We start from the raw sequence: 16191 nt of genomic DNA on the forward strand, positions 1-16191 counted from the left end.
TAGTGAATAAAATCCTTCCAGACTGTTTATCTTGTGAACAAACTATATATTTATGAATAATAACATACTGAAATATATTTCCAAGTCGAGAATTTTCTATTGAAATATCTCTATGGACAGTTACTAAATATTGCTTTCTTCAACATTCCCAAGACTTCATTAATATCTGTTACATATGTTACTAGATTGGAGGGGCCCCGAGTAGCCGAGTGGTCTAAAGTTATTGATCACTACCATCTCACCACTGTCTGCGTGGGTTCGTGTCTCGGTATCGGCCAATTTGGGTATGTGAAATAGCTTGCCAATAGCTTCTCGTGGGTCGGTGGTTCTTTCCGGGTTTTTCCCGGGTTCTTCATCTACCATTTTATTCTGGCTGCCATGCATAGCCTGTCTTGTGCTGAAATATGGCGTTAAACCCTACAACAACAGCGAAAACAACAACAGCAATTAGATTGGAACCATAATTTTACCTTTTCCTTACCAGAAATCATATTAATCATAAAAAGCTTGGAATAGGTTGTAATGTATTTAATCATAATATCTGGATGAAATTACGTCTCAAGCCAGAATTGCTTAAATTGGAGAAAATAAGGTGAAGTCGGTATAAAAAGTTTAAAATAGTCGCAATTGACAAGTATTTTTGTATATATTCGTGTGAGATTATTAAAATGTTCATGAAATATTATTAAAAGTTTTTTAAAAAAAATATTAATGCTTTTTAATTTTAACTTCACCACGGATGACATATTTTATAATATGAAATGTGAAAATTGAAAGTAGGATATATTCTAAAATTAGCACCATCTGCCATAGGAAGTCTTCATTTAATTTGTTTATGCAGTGAACTATTTCACATAATGGTTAATGTTGTTAGTAATAGAACTATATATTTCTACTGAATGCTTCAGAATGGGTCACCAAAAATCATCTTTGCTCTCTCTGGTTTTCGGTATGAATTCTTGACAGGAACTTCGTAGTTAACAATGTTGATTGTGAGTAGTGGTGATCATGAAATTAGCACTCAGATTAAATACAGAACATACGACTTCATTTGTTATCTTAATACTTTCCAATTTGAAGTGAAAAATTGACACAAAAATCAACATTTTATTTTTTTATTATTCCATTGCACTTAAATAAAATGAGTTTCAGATAATGTCATGAAATTAATGCAATGCAATGTAAAGAACACCTTTTGGGGCAGGTTAGGTGAAATGGAAGACTAGAAGCAGACCATTTCTCCATGATAACCCCCTTCGCTTAGACCATGTACGTATTGGGATTCTCCAACATATGTGAATTAAGTAAAAACGCTTTACTTCTAATGAATCAAATCATATTTTTGTAATGATATTATATTTCATGCTTCTTATGTTGAAAACGGAATATAGTTTTAGTATGCAAACTTAATTGGTATTATGGTAGCTGATTAAACAATTAAATTTGTTTCATAATAAGGATTGGTGGGGCTAAACATTCTCCAAAATTACTTTGTTTCACAGTGAACATTTTTTTCCAGATTTTGGGAAGGAGGCCAGGATGTTGATTCCAATGATTCAAAACAAAATAATTTTGAAATATGCGAAAATATACAAAAATATGGTCACATTTTACAGTAAACATAAACTGTGACAAACATGTGTACAGTTCTGATCATGTTAATGTATACTAATGAAGTGCTTCTAAAAATCATTAATGTTTTCCCTGGTGACAGTTGAATTATTGCAAAGGGACATAACTATTCAATCTACTTGGGGAATGCGTAGATTGGTCTATTAAAATACCATTTTAAATAGTTTAACCCTTTACATCATGTAAGCGCCTTTGGACGCTTCTACTACATTCATATGGAATCTCCTTTGGAGGCCTATATCCGATTCGCATCGAAGCTCCTTTTGACGCCTCTGCACCATTCTGATGGAGGTTCCTTTCGATCCTCCAATTTGAGCAGGTTTTCGTATCGCCATCTTCGGGGACCCCCTTCATTAGGTACTACATTTATTGGTGTGAATGAACATTACGTCAGATCACGTGGTCGCTGTTTGAGATCAGCCCGAAATCTGCTATTTAAAGTAATTGGGTCGTATTATCCACTCCCCAAAATAGAGGTCGCGGATTTCGTTCATTACCTTCTTGCGTTTACACGATTAGAATTACAAATAGTAAAGCTCAATAACTTAAGTAAAGGTTCTGATAATGAAGTAGGCAGCAATTAGATTTTTTTTATAAATTTTCAAATTCAGATGATTTCTTGATGTAAACGCAGACAAAAAACTTGTGAATCTAGAGTATGAGAAATGGCAGCATCGGTTGGTCATGCGGCTTGACTGAATTGAAAGTGAACAAGTTATCTCAAGATTTTAAAGCAGAAAAAAATATTTCCATGAAAATAAATAATACATTTCCAACGATCAGATTTTACTCCTATGTCTTTCTATTCATAATAGATGTATACCAAACAAGTAAAATGGTCAAAATTGATCTTAAATGTTAAATATACTACACTGCTTAACAGTTAATAGGTAGACATTTGTGTATGGAGTCAAACATGTTGATGATGATGATGATGATGATGATACCTTAATTAGCGTCGCATTGGCCAATCAGGCATGCGCGACGATTTAATGCCTGCACAGCGGGCTTATCAGTTACTCACGGTGGAAGGAAAATGTATCTCATCTGCAACCGTACTTATGCAGGCAAGTTGTGCTGATTAATTTGTCCGATTCCGGGACATACGGTGCTCGGGAATATAAATACACATGCCATCGTCTTAGTCTGTATCTATTGTATTGGGGATAACAACCCATTCATAGCTAGTGATGTCCAAGACCATTAGTCAAAACAGCATACAAAGCCTACTTCAATTATTAAAAGAATACCTATTTGATGAAGTCTTTTCAAATAGATAAAGATCTACAAACAATGCAACATTCAAAAGCGCATTCAAAAAATCACAGTATTATCTCTTGTACTTTTTGAGATAATGCTTCTTAAAAGTGACATATTTTATTATAATACATATGAGGAATATTTAAAATTTAACTTTTTTCCATGTTTATTGCTTTTTAGAGCTTTGTACTTCTACCCAAGACCAATAAATGTCTGTTAGTTTCATCTTGTCATGCAATAATTTATATCCGAGAACAACTCTGATAACTTTACGTTTATATACTAACTGTGTTAAGAATCTCAAAAAAGACAAAATCTTACAAAACATCCAGCATGTTCTCAAGTTTATTAACCAGAATATTTGATTCGTTGTCACAGATATGTAGGTTATCCTTACACAGTTTCATCTATGCATATATTACTAAAGGAACTACTACTTTTATGATGTACAACATTGCAATCAAATAGGCAAGATGCTTTTAAAAATGACACGTTTTCGCTTTTCTTTCTATGTTATGTCCAATTCACTATCACCAGGAATATAAAGACGCTTTTAATCAAAGTTGTCTCTGTTTCAAAGTGATCTACATGTGGCCTAAAATATAAAACACCAAAAGCATGTTTCAAAAATATTAACATTTTCTATATATTTAACTGAAAAATTATTTCAGTTTTCTCAGAATTTTAAAGGGAATTAATCCCAAAAGTCGGGACCCAACTATTCTTAAAATTTAATATTTTTTTCTTTGAATAATAGAAAACCATTATGCATATTTCTTTTATTGAAAGCATAACAAGATGCATGTGCCAGTTGACTCAATTCCAATTAGAAAATGTCTGCCAAATACTGTACCATGCAGTATGGTGTATAACACTTTACAATCTTGTAGTTTTCAAAAGGTTAAATAATCTGCGGCTGCAAGTTACACTCTTAAACATATGCACATATATGTATAAAATCAACCATTATTAATTTGTGTTTCTCTACATAAATAGGAAAACAATTTGCTAGAATAAAAATGATTAAGAATACAACAACAACAAAAAGCAAACATGAAAAATGTTCCGATACAAGTCTTGTTCACTCTCTGACACAAGGTCTACAAATATAGAAATGATTTCTCCACAGTGCCTGAAAAAGCCTATAACAAAACGTGACCAAACTATGATGAATTGACAGACAAGATTCTAAAAATAATCCAAATTTTCAGATGACACAGGTGGATCAAGTTTGAGCAAACTTTCCAAAGACTGAAATGGCCAGTTTGGAATGGGATGACTCGAGTCTTCAAACAGGATATGGCCTTCTAGGAACACTAGGTGTACATACACATCTGAAAGACAATTTATGCTCAAAATTTATTTCAATTGTATGGGATTAGTAAATATTAATTTTTATCAAACTTGTTTAAAGCATCATTTGAGTTTTGTTGATAAATGAATTTACGGATTATGTTGTTTATGTCGATATTCACATGTTCTTCATTTTCTTAAGGGCTTTAACATTATTTTAACTTTTGTAGGAACTATTTGGGACAAGGGAATTCTATATTTCCTATATATCATACTCACTGAAAATTCGTTAATAAACCAGTAATGCTTACTAACAAGCACTATTACTGTGAATTTAGAGGGCTGGTGGGCTGCAAAACGCCCATCCAATCTTTGAATACTGAAATTGGCAAATAGTACGGGGTTTGAAACTATAAACTAACGAATAACTGGTTAGATTAAGTAAATTGACAGTAAATATCAAAATAAAATAACACAAAATGGAACAACCTTCGGTCAGATTGTTTATTCATGCTTATGGCTGTTTATTGTGCAATGCGTATTGCATTCTCCACGTAAAGTCGCATCCCCAATTAAAGTTTAGAAATAGCAACGGTATTATTAACATAATGTATAAGAGCTGTGGAAATACTTTCCATCTAATGCATCCTAAATTAAATGTTCGTTGAAAATAAGTAATATAACAACCGATTATCACTAACCTAACGTAAACATGAGATGAGCCATAACTGCAATTTTACTCCAGGGGACCGATTATCGTGAAACCTTCATTTCAAACTTTGGCATATTAACTCATTGCAATGGACAAAATGTGGGGCTCACTCAATGCAGAAAGAAATGTTTTATCTATTTGACAGCGCACTCCTTAAAATAACCAGAAATACTGGAGTAAGAAGATAAATCTTTCATATTTCCTTGTATTTCCTTGTTCTTCATAGAGCGAATACCGTGGTAAAGGTCCAAAAGTCACCTATCTGTTAGCTCAATTTCATGTGTCAAAACCAGCACACCTATATGCACAAAGCAAATCAAATTTTCCGTTTTCTAAGACATGCGAAGCATCACTACTGTTCACTAGCGGGTCACTGACCCGCCCGCAATGGACAGTCGTAGTCACTGAAAACAAAACAGCTGCGTACCTGTTTCAAACTCGTCATAATTTCTTTATTTTCGAAGAGAAAATGATCAAATTTGCAAGGAATAAACACTGGAAAGAAAGTACGACGATGGTGTTATTTGTATTATCCTGTTTCCTGGCTAAAGACTAATCATTGGATTTTCACTGATCTGCCATCGATTACATATTATGTTAAACGCGGTCAACTATATCATCGCGCCACCCCGGTTCAGTGCTTACACGCTCATAGGAGCACCTGTTAGCTCAGAAGATTGGGTATGGTCCCACATTTCGTCCTTTTGTGGTCCGAGCAGGGAAGAGGAGGAGAGGGACTCCGCAAGAGGCGACAAGCGCCAACTGAAGTACTGAAACCTGGATAGCACTCTACTCAGATTTAGTCCAGTTGTTCTAATACACAAATTAAAATACCAACAATGTGTAATTAGCCAAATCCCATAAGTCAAATAAATTTCATTAATTGATTCAAACATTTCAATTTGAATTTATTATACAAAGTGTACTTCCAATTTCCGAAATAATCTAAACCAGTTGAGTCTATATGACTCATATCATTTTGTATCACGCAAAATTACGTAAAATAGTATAATTTTGATGGCGGTGTATAAAGGATCAAATAAGGATTCGTCTAAGATATAAAGATATTATCGAAAGAGGTTTACAATAGCCAAAATGAAAACTCCATCCGTTAATTTTGGCATACTTGATTGTAGCTCGACCTTTTCACGTTTCGTTCGCTGAAAAGGACGTCGAGACATCTTCGAAATGCAAGCTGCACTGCAGTCCTATCCGTTTTGTTTTATGATATTCCGGTTGCTGCCATTGCACGGCGAACTCACTTTAAACTTTAAACTTCAAAGTCACCTCGACTTTGTTCAGTGCTGCTCTCAGTTTCAACATGGCGGAATCCCTCGCTGACTGTCTGGACTATTAATACACCAGGTGCCGTTCTTTTAATTATTTTTATTATATTTCTATATTGTAATTACCTTCATGCGATGGCAGAGCCTCTCGTCATTACTTTCTTGATTGAGTTGGTCGGTGGGTTTGCAGCATGATAATAGATGCAGAGGTCAATGTTCCCTTTTTCTGCTATTCTTATGGAGTCAAATAAGTAACAGATGTTATATTTATAGCGCACTGCACTGGGTAACTGTGTTACATGTAAATCGAAGTGCTAAAATGTCATACACGCTACGAGGTAAATGGTTAAATTAAAGTGCGCAAGGTCACGTGGAAAGACACATTCCTTTCTTAGACCCGAATGACATTTAATTTTGTCTATAAAGGTAAATTTTTATGTCTTAAAGTTAGGAATTCCTTTTTGATATAAAATAGAGGATATTTAAAAGTAATGTCAATTAAAAAGGGGGAATCAAACGTTTTGATAGAAAAGCAAAATAATTTTATAGTACTATGAGCTTACTAATATAAATAATAGGCATTGTATTCCAAACACATGAATAAATAATAAATTAATACCTTGTACATTATATCTTTCTATGAAATGTGTACGCTAAATATGGAAAATGGAATTCATGTGTAATTGATAGTGTTACAGTTGTTAAATCTGGCTTCCGGGGAAGGACAGTGATATTCTTCTTCGTATTATGTAGATTTTAATATTGGTCATTAACAAACAACTGTGCAAAAACAACATTAATCTCTAGTTTTTATCATCTCTTTATACGTACCTCAAGAGACTGGTTTCTATGCTGAACGTATGCTGGAAGTAAATGAAGGATATACTTACTGGAACACTCACTATTTAAAAAAATAAGTTACTAGTAGAGTAGATTTATCTACATAAATATTGGAAGGACATGTTTATCTACAGAATTACCAGTAGGGCAAGTTTATCTACATAATTACTAGTTGGGCACGTTTATTTACAAACTCACCAGTAGGGCAAGTTGTCTTCAAAATTACCAGTAGGGAACATTTATCTACATAATCAACCAGAGGGCAAGTTTATATACTGTTATAACTGTGAATGATAAATCATGATGCATTCTGTGTTCGGTGTGCAAGTAAATAGGTACTACTAACATGCTTTTGTTTACTTTTAGATTTTGGAGCCTTTTAAAAATTCGGTTTCAAGACACTGCTGACACTAAGCTTGCTAACCTTCATCGTCCAGTATATTGGACTCCCTCGTTTGAAGATATTCAAAACTAAGAGTACATTACAGCAAAGGTAATTTCATGTAAATACAGATATCTTTGTAAATTCAGAAGGATAGTTTTGGAAATACCCTTTTTTTGAAAATTGTGTCCAGCCCGCAATAACATGGTGATGCATAGAATTATGTTTTCCTGACGTGGTAGCGATGACGTCATCGCTATCAATGTTTAATGTTTAAGAATTGTGTTAAAGACTTAACAAGTCGGATATAGTTATGATAGCTCATTGATTCAATGCATACGAAATTTCATAGTCTTCTAGAAAATTAAGATTAATTGGATACAATTATGATATTGTTTCAATAAAATTGTGTATTGTGTCTGCGAAACTTTCGACAAATATTTTTTTTCATAAGAAAGCACGTTTCATTAACATGAAAGTAAATATGACAAGTTCGATGAGACATGAATATCAGTTTAAAATAAACCTTTGAGGGGATGGGGGAATGGAAATGATTCCCGGGTCAATCTGTTTGGGTCAAAATAGATTTGGGCCCACCTTTATGATGTCCATTAATCAGTTCACTATTTCATTTCTGCAAAATGACGCGAGTTCTACGCTAACTATTACTTCCATGCCTTGCTGATGACTTGCATTTGGTGTAAGGAAAAAGCCCATTCATTTCATGGGTAAAGGATTAAAGATCAAAGTCACTGACTGAAAGAAGTAAAATGTTTGTGATACAATAATATATGTACAACATCACAAAGATGGATCAAGCTTGGTGGATAGTCTACACTTTAGGTAAAGATATTGTCTATCGTTCTGTGGTCAAAATGTCAAAGGTCAAGATCACTCACAGACAAATCAGTTTAAGCTCTACTGGTCATCGACCAGAAGAGTTTATGAGATTATGTCCTTTTAAACTACTTGGATGATTGCCATGAAACTTTTGATACACACATGTTTATCCCATGGACGAGTTGGTCTTACATGAAAGTGTTGATGGGTCATCCAATATGGCTGCAAGAGCAGCCATCTTAAAAGTCTTGTTATTGCTACTCTTTCGGAACGGATAGTCATATAGACATTCGGCTCTTACTTAAATATTTCTTATAATCTCAAGTTATGTGCATAAAAAGTGATGCTAGCGTATAAATTTGGGTAAGAACTAAGCCTTTTAGTTTTGGGTAATACGGTCAAAGGTCAAGATCACAAACTTTAAGAAGAAAATTTTTTGCATGAAGACTTCAGTTCTATGCCACATATCTTGACCAAAGTATGTGGACGGCTTGTACATTGCACAAAAAAGAAACATCTAGATTTTGTAGTCATACGATTGACAAACAAAAGCAAATATTTGCCATTTTTATGTCCGACCTCCTTGTTTTTCATTGTCTACCCTAGCACTTATTTCATCCAGATTAAAAAAGATATTTTTTTTTAATCGCATTAAATATATATGTAATTTTTAATAAAAAATGACCTGCCTACACTAATTTTAAAACCAGATTCATTGGAAACATATTTATTTTTGGCCTTAATGGTCATGTTAAATCTAATAAGAAGCTGGTTTCTCCAAAGTAATTTCATACTTCGATTAAAACCACATAGACCTGAATAAAAATCCCAGTCATTTAATACCCGCTAGTCAATAACCTTGTGAGTCAACTAGTCTGTACTAGTACATAAACAGGACTGTTTAATATGGCTCAAGCATATAACATACTGTTTGCAGTACTCTGATTTCATTTGTTAATAAACAACATTTTAAATTCGGTTATAAGTAAGCCCTGTAGCTCAATTATAGAAAGATCCAGAACAGTCATTTAGCTGATTGTGTTGAAAAGGTGGTGGTAGTATATATTTATGAACAATTTTTTAACCATATTTTTTAAACAAATAATGTTATAACATCTTTGTTCTTCCAAGTATTTATTTTAACGCTTTTCTGCGTTTTATGTCAGAGATTCACTCAAACCGCTGAGCTCTTGATAAACCACAAATTTACCTAATTGATGAAAATAAAATGATTAAAAATGATTACAATTTTTTTTCATTGTATTCAAGTGACACCTATTCATGGGTATGAATTACGCAATTTTTATGAATTATTATTATTATTATTAAACATTCGTTTTTATGAAGTATGCTATTGTTATAAAATATTATTATTATTATTGCACGTTCATACATTCAGATTACCTGTATACACTTAACATGATATAATTATGTCATAGTGAGAGCACTGATCCAATAGAGATATAAAATGTTAGCATATCCTGAGTAAGTTTTGATCACTGAAGCATCTAATACTTTCTTTATGACATACTAACGATGTTTTGATTATGATTCAGTGGGATATCCCCAATTGTAATACAGTTTTCTGAGACATTCTTTTGCATTTCCCATAAACCAATCTCAAGTTATCTACTAGATCATTTCAAACTGTCAGAGAATGAAGTACAGGTCAAAGGGATACAATGTACTTTCCCCAGGTATATCAACTCGTGGAGGTAAGAAAACAGATAAATGATGTACGTTGAACACAAAATGCTTTCCATTTTATTGTTCAGCTTGGTTAATTAATTAATTGATGAAGTGCAGCTTTGTGGCCTATATGATATTATGGGAAATCTAATGAGCCATTATGATTTATACGTTATGAATTACTAATAATATTTGTTAATTGACATTCTAAAAATTACACAAGAAATATTAAAACAGATTATTTAATCTAATTTATACAACTGATCTTAACATGGTTACATTTTCCACATGGGCAAATATCCATATATTTTAGAACGTTTGGGATCCACACAACATATTCAGTATATCATATAGGATGTCATTGTTCATATAATGAATCTGTAAGGCACATATCTGTCTGTGTTTACTTATAAGATCCCAAAATGTTACTTTCATCTTGAATATGCGTATGTATGGTAACATATTTCACATTCAACCTCACCGTGACAACATTACCTTAAACTGTATAATAGATAGACTACCTGATGACAAAATATGCTTATAGAAGCCTTACATATCTTGGGGTTGAATGTATCATGTTAAAGCATGCACATTGATTCAAATTTATGTGTGTCACTCTGTAAAGTTTAATACTTATTCCCAGGCTTGCAGCCATAACGTTGTTTTGAAATCTCCATATCTAACACACTTTAACTCCATTTACCTACATTATGCTGTTTTCTAGAATTAAATGAACCATCTTATATCTTTTTTAGTTCTAGCCTGGTATCTGGAACAAAGTGACATAGTTGGGTCAGTTCGGTAGCTCTCCAGTAGTCCGGTGGTGATAGCAATGGTTTCATAAGTGCATGTCCAGTGTACTGCCATAAGTGACCAAGACTAGTTCATATCACCATACTGATATATAGCACCTCAAAGACATGGCTTAGGTCTTCAGGAGAGAGATCAGCACCATTTTTCAGTAAGGCAGAGCCTCCCATGAAACTATTTTCCTATCCCATTGTCACCTTTTGTAATTATCGACATTGAAATGGAATGCATTTTTGCTATAAAACATGGCAGTGGTCCCATCAGAACTTTAAATCTGAATGTGCTATTATTTATGGAAACAACTGCCTAAGTAAACGACACAATAAATGTGGAACATAGCACCTGTCATTGTTTCTTTAGTGTATACACCTATATGCATCTGGACAGGCATATTGCTGTTTGCTGCCAAAATCACTATGAGCTGTGTTGCTTCACTACCCCTGGGAAATATTTTATCAGTTGTACAGACCCAAACTACCATTTGTTTTAAATACCATTCATTAGTCAAATTTTCTCTCTAAAATTTGTCAAACTGTGTTTTAAAACTTGAATGAAAATTTAAGTTTTCATTAAAATTCAATTTTTAAAGTTTAAATGTTAATTTAAATTGCCATTAAAATTTAATTTATCAATATTTGTAATTTTCAACATACTATCAGACAGGTTTTATCTTGTATTACAATTAGATTTTTACTGCTTTGAAAAATTCCTATAATTAAGGAAGATATAGCAAATTTAGTTTTGGTTTCTCAAGAGCACTTGGACCAAAACTTGTACCCTGTGGAACACCAGCATTACATACATTCTGACGAGTGTCACGCGTTTTGTTTGCAAGGAAATTCAAAAAAGACTCCATGTATAAATTTGAAATAGGTGTAGCAAGCAAATATAAAAGTTTGACTGAAAATGGCGTCAAAAGTGGGCCCTATCAGGAATCGGGTCACAATTAGTACTTCCGTTCAGTACCCATAAATGAAGTTCTAGTCTATTTTTAGAACATTTTTCCTCTCTCATTTTGGTGGTGAAAGAAGAGTTCTATTTATTCATTGTTGGTAGGGATTTAAAGGTAATTGTTTATTCTTGATACTATGAACTCAGGGTGTTGTTGCCTGCGTGTATTTCGGCGACAGTGCACACTGAGTAATAAGGCCTTTGTAATGATTCGGAAGTGAAATCTGTGTTCTGTTTACATGCTGCTCTGTTGACAGTACAGCATCTCAAAAAGGAACAGGTCAACTTTAGACAAGACCTTCACAGTGAAGACATCTTTGAAGGTATTTTAGATTGCCATATGATTTGCACTGATTGTCACACAGTGGAAATGTCAGTACTGAGAACAAATGTAAAGAACATATTGTAAAATTAATTGTGTTCCATGTCCTGTCAGTGCAGTATTGGAGTAAATTTTAAATTGGTATAAAACCTTTATTATTAATGAAAGACACGTGTAATTTGAATATGTTTTGTATATTGACTTTGAAAATATTAAAGAATAAGATTAAAAGAAAAAATGTAATTTTTATTGAAAAAATTTTAGGGAAATTTAAAAAAATTATTTTTTTTATATAAAAAATCCCCCCAAATGCACATATGTAATATTTTTGGGAATGATATTAAATGTTTTCAGTCTGTATATATTCCTACACCATAGGAACAAATGTAGACAACATATAGTAAAATTAATTGTGTTCTATGTTCAAAAGTGACCTAGATTAGTTCATAACACTACACTGATATATAGCACCTCAAAGACATGGCTTACGTCTTCATGAGAGAGATTAGCACCATTGTTCAGTAAGGTAAAGCCTCCCTGAAACTATATTTTCCTACGGCATTGTCGCCTTTTGTGATTATCCACATTGAAATTGAATCCATTTTGTATATAAAACTTGGTAGTGGTCGCATCAGAACTTTAAATTTCAGTGCGCTATTAGTTATACAAACAAATGCCTTAGAACCTGAGACAATAAATGTGGAACAAAGCACCTGTCTTTGTTTCTTTAGTTTGTACACCTATATCCATCTGGAATGGCATATTGTAATTAGCTTCCAAAATCACTGTGAGCTATCTTGTTTCACTACCCCACGGGAAAATGTTATCAGGTGTACAGTCCCATACTCCCTAATGTTTGAAATAACAATCATTAGTCAACTTTGCTATCTCAAACTTGTCATATTGCCTTTTTAAACTTGTATGAAACTTTTTATTATAAAAATTAGTTTTTACAATTCAAATGTTTATTTAAGTTTCCAAAAAATTTAATTTATCCACTTTCATAACTGCAGAACACTTTCAGTCAGGCCTTATCTTGTGTTACAATAAGGTTTTTACTTCATTGAAAAATTCCTGTAATTAAGGAAGATGTAGCAAATTTAGTCTTTGTTTCTCAACAGGAGTTGGACGGAAACTTGCACCCTGTGGGTCACCAGCACTACATACTTTCTGACAGCTGTAAAATGTCTTGTTTGCAAGGAAATTCAAAAAGACTTCAGGTAAAATGTTGTGGCATTCAAATATAAAAGTTTGACTAAAATTGGCCATAATGAAAAATTGGCCTGTTAGGAATTAGACCGCGTTTAATGTTCCGGTTCAGTACCCACCAATGCAGTCTCAATCTATTTTTAGAGCATGTATTTCCTCTATCCATTTGGTGGTGATACTAAAGTTAGATTTAGGCATTCTTGGTATGGTTTAAAGGGAATTGGTTATTCTTTTAAATGAGTTTTTTTGTTGTGGTCGTCTGTGCATGTTTCGGCGATAGTGTGCACTGAGTAATAATGTATTGGTGATGATCAGGAAGTAAAATCTGTGTTCCATTGCTCTGCGGGTTTCTTTACAGTCCAGCCTCTCCAAAAAATGACGGTCAACCTATGACATGAACTACTCAGTAAAGTCAGCTTTGAAGGTGTTTTAGATTAACAGATAATTTGTATTGATTGTCACAGAGTGAAACGTTCAGTACTGAGAAACAAATGTAGAGAATATATGGTACAATTAATTGTGTCTTGGATGATACTCAGTGCAGTATTGATTAAAGTTTTAATTGGTATCAAATCTTTATTATTAACAACAGACGCGTGGAATTGTAATATGTTATGAACATTGTCCTTGAAAATATGAGAACAAATACAAAATAACAACTTCTTTTTTAATTTAAATTAATTTCCTTTTTAAAATAAATTTTTATTTTTGCTCCCCAAAATGCACATATCTAATATATTTTGGGAATGATATTAAGTAACATTATATATATGTATTCCTAAACCATATACAAGATGCAATGATGGCTATTTGTCAAATTGTGTCAGAGAAAATATGTTTGTAAGTCAAAATCAGGCCTTCATTTAAAATACACGAAGACAAAATTATATTTGGTATTGTGCCTTTAGGACATTCAAACTATTGTATTGGGGTCCAAGCAGTTAATATATATGTTTATGACGGGGTAATTTCCTGAATAACACATGCATGCTTATATAGCTTCCAATAATTGTTCATAAACATAGTCATAGGGTATTTAATAAGAGGACAGAGATACAGCATTTACACTAGAACCTTTTCAGGTTCTCTACTAGATCATTTTAAACTGTCAGAGAATGAAATACAGGTCAGAGGGATAAAATGAACTTTCCCCAGCTATATCTACCCTTGTATGTAAGAAAACAGTCAAATGATATAATTTGACGCAATATGCATTTCATTTTATTGTTCAGTTTGGTTAAGGTTTTCATTGATGTAGTGCGGCATTATGGCCTATATGATATTATGGGAATTCTAATTAGCTATTTTGCCTTATGCATTATTAATTACTAATAACATTTTTAACTGACACTCTAAAAATTATGCAATAAATATTCAAACAGATTATTTAAATGCAACTATATACAGCTGATATAAACATGGTTACATATCCCATATGAGCAAATATCTTAATAATTGGTAACTAACACTCTTAAAAATACACTAAATATGTTCAAACAGATCATTTGAAGTATGTTTGCACATTTGATCTTAATAATTACATTGCATATGTCACACTAATGCCAATATCCATCCTTGTTTACAAGTTTCGAGGATCAGAATTTCACACTTAGTTGATGATATAGGATCTATTGGTACCTATAGCTGATCTGTGTGGCAACATTTGGCTCTATTCACTTGCAATATCCAAAATTCCCTCATGAATACGATTGATTATAGTATTATATTTTAATTGAGTACATTGTCACTTGACTTTCCTGTGTACTGGTATGAATTAATGTTTGCACCAAGGAACAAACCGCAATGTCCCAACATTGCCTTAAACGTTATGATATATAGTCTACTTAATGAGTTCTTTAGCCTGTAACTGGTAAATATGCTTATAGAAACCTCATTCATTGTTAGGATGAATGTATCGCTTTAATTCATGCCTATTGCTTTACATTTCAGAGTGTCCTTCTGGCAAGTTAAATATTTCCCCCGTTCTTGCAACCTTAATGTTATTTTGAAATGTCCATATCTAACACATTTTACCTTCATTTACCTAAATCTTACTGTTTATATCATTAAGTGCAACATGTTGAACCATTTCAGGTCAAGCCTGGCATCTTGAACAAAGTGTTAAAGTTCGAGCAGTTAGGAAGCTCTCTAGTAGACCGGTGGTGAATGCAAGTATCGTCAGGAAATGTGCAGTGTACTGCCATTAGTGACCAATATTATTTCATATCACCACACTGATATACAGCAAATCAATGACATGGCTTAGGTCTTCATGAGATAAATTGGCACCATTGTCCATTAAGGTAGAGTCTTACCGGAATTGTATTTTCCTATCATATTGTCGCCTTTTGTAGCTATCGACATTATAATTGAATGTATTTTTGCAAAAACAAACATGGTAGTGGTCCCATCAAAACTTTAAATTTGAGTGTGATATTATTTATAAAACAACTGCCTAAGTAAATGACAAGTTACATGTGGAACATTTCACCTATCATTGTTCTTTAGTGTGTACTTCATGTATCTGGATAGGCATATCTTGCTTCACTACCCCTGGGAACAATATTGTAACTTGTACATACCCAAGCTACCATTTGTTTGAAATATCATTCATTAGTCAACTTTGCTGTCTAAAACTTGATAAATTGAATCTTCAAACTTGTATGAAAATTTAAATTTTAATAAAATGTATCTTTCCAAATTTAAATGTTTATTAAAATTTCCATTACAATTTAATTGATCAATATTTTTAGGTTTCAAACATATTTTGAGACAGGCCTCATTAAGGAAGATATAGCAAATTAAATTTTGGTTTCTTCAAAGCACTTGGACTAAATCTTGCACCCTGTGGAACACCAGCTCTAGACAATTTATGGTATCTGTCACATGTCTTGTTTGTAAGGAAACGCAAAAATATACTCCATGTATAAAGTTGAAATAGGTGTGGCATGCAAATATAACAGTT

General features: G+C 33.0%; 1 long non-coding RNA gene across 1 annotated transcript; it reads left to right on the top strand.

Annotated features, from left to right (window-relative positions):
- Positions 1-10693: 10693 nt before the first annotated feature.
- Positions 10694-15418, top strand: LOC149792032 (uncharacterized). Its single transcript, XR_016423253.1, has 3 exons — positions 10694-10895; positions 13139-13237; positions 15321-15418. It is a non-coding gene; the product is annotated as an uncharacterized LOC149792032 (long non-coding RNA).
- Positions 15419-16191: the final 773 nt, after the last annotated feature.

The sequence above is a fragment of the Sinohyriopsis cumingii genome, chromosome 9 (genome assembly GCF_028554795.1).
Source record: "Sinohyriopsis cumingii isolate HCF-2022 chromosome 9, ASM2855479v2, whole genome shotgun sequence".
Taxonomy (NCBI): Eukaryota; Metazoa; Mollusca; class Bivalvia; order Unionida; family Unionidae; genus Sinohyriopsis; species Sinohyriopsis cumingii.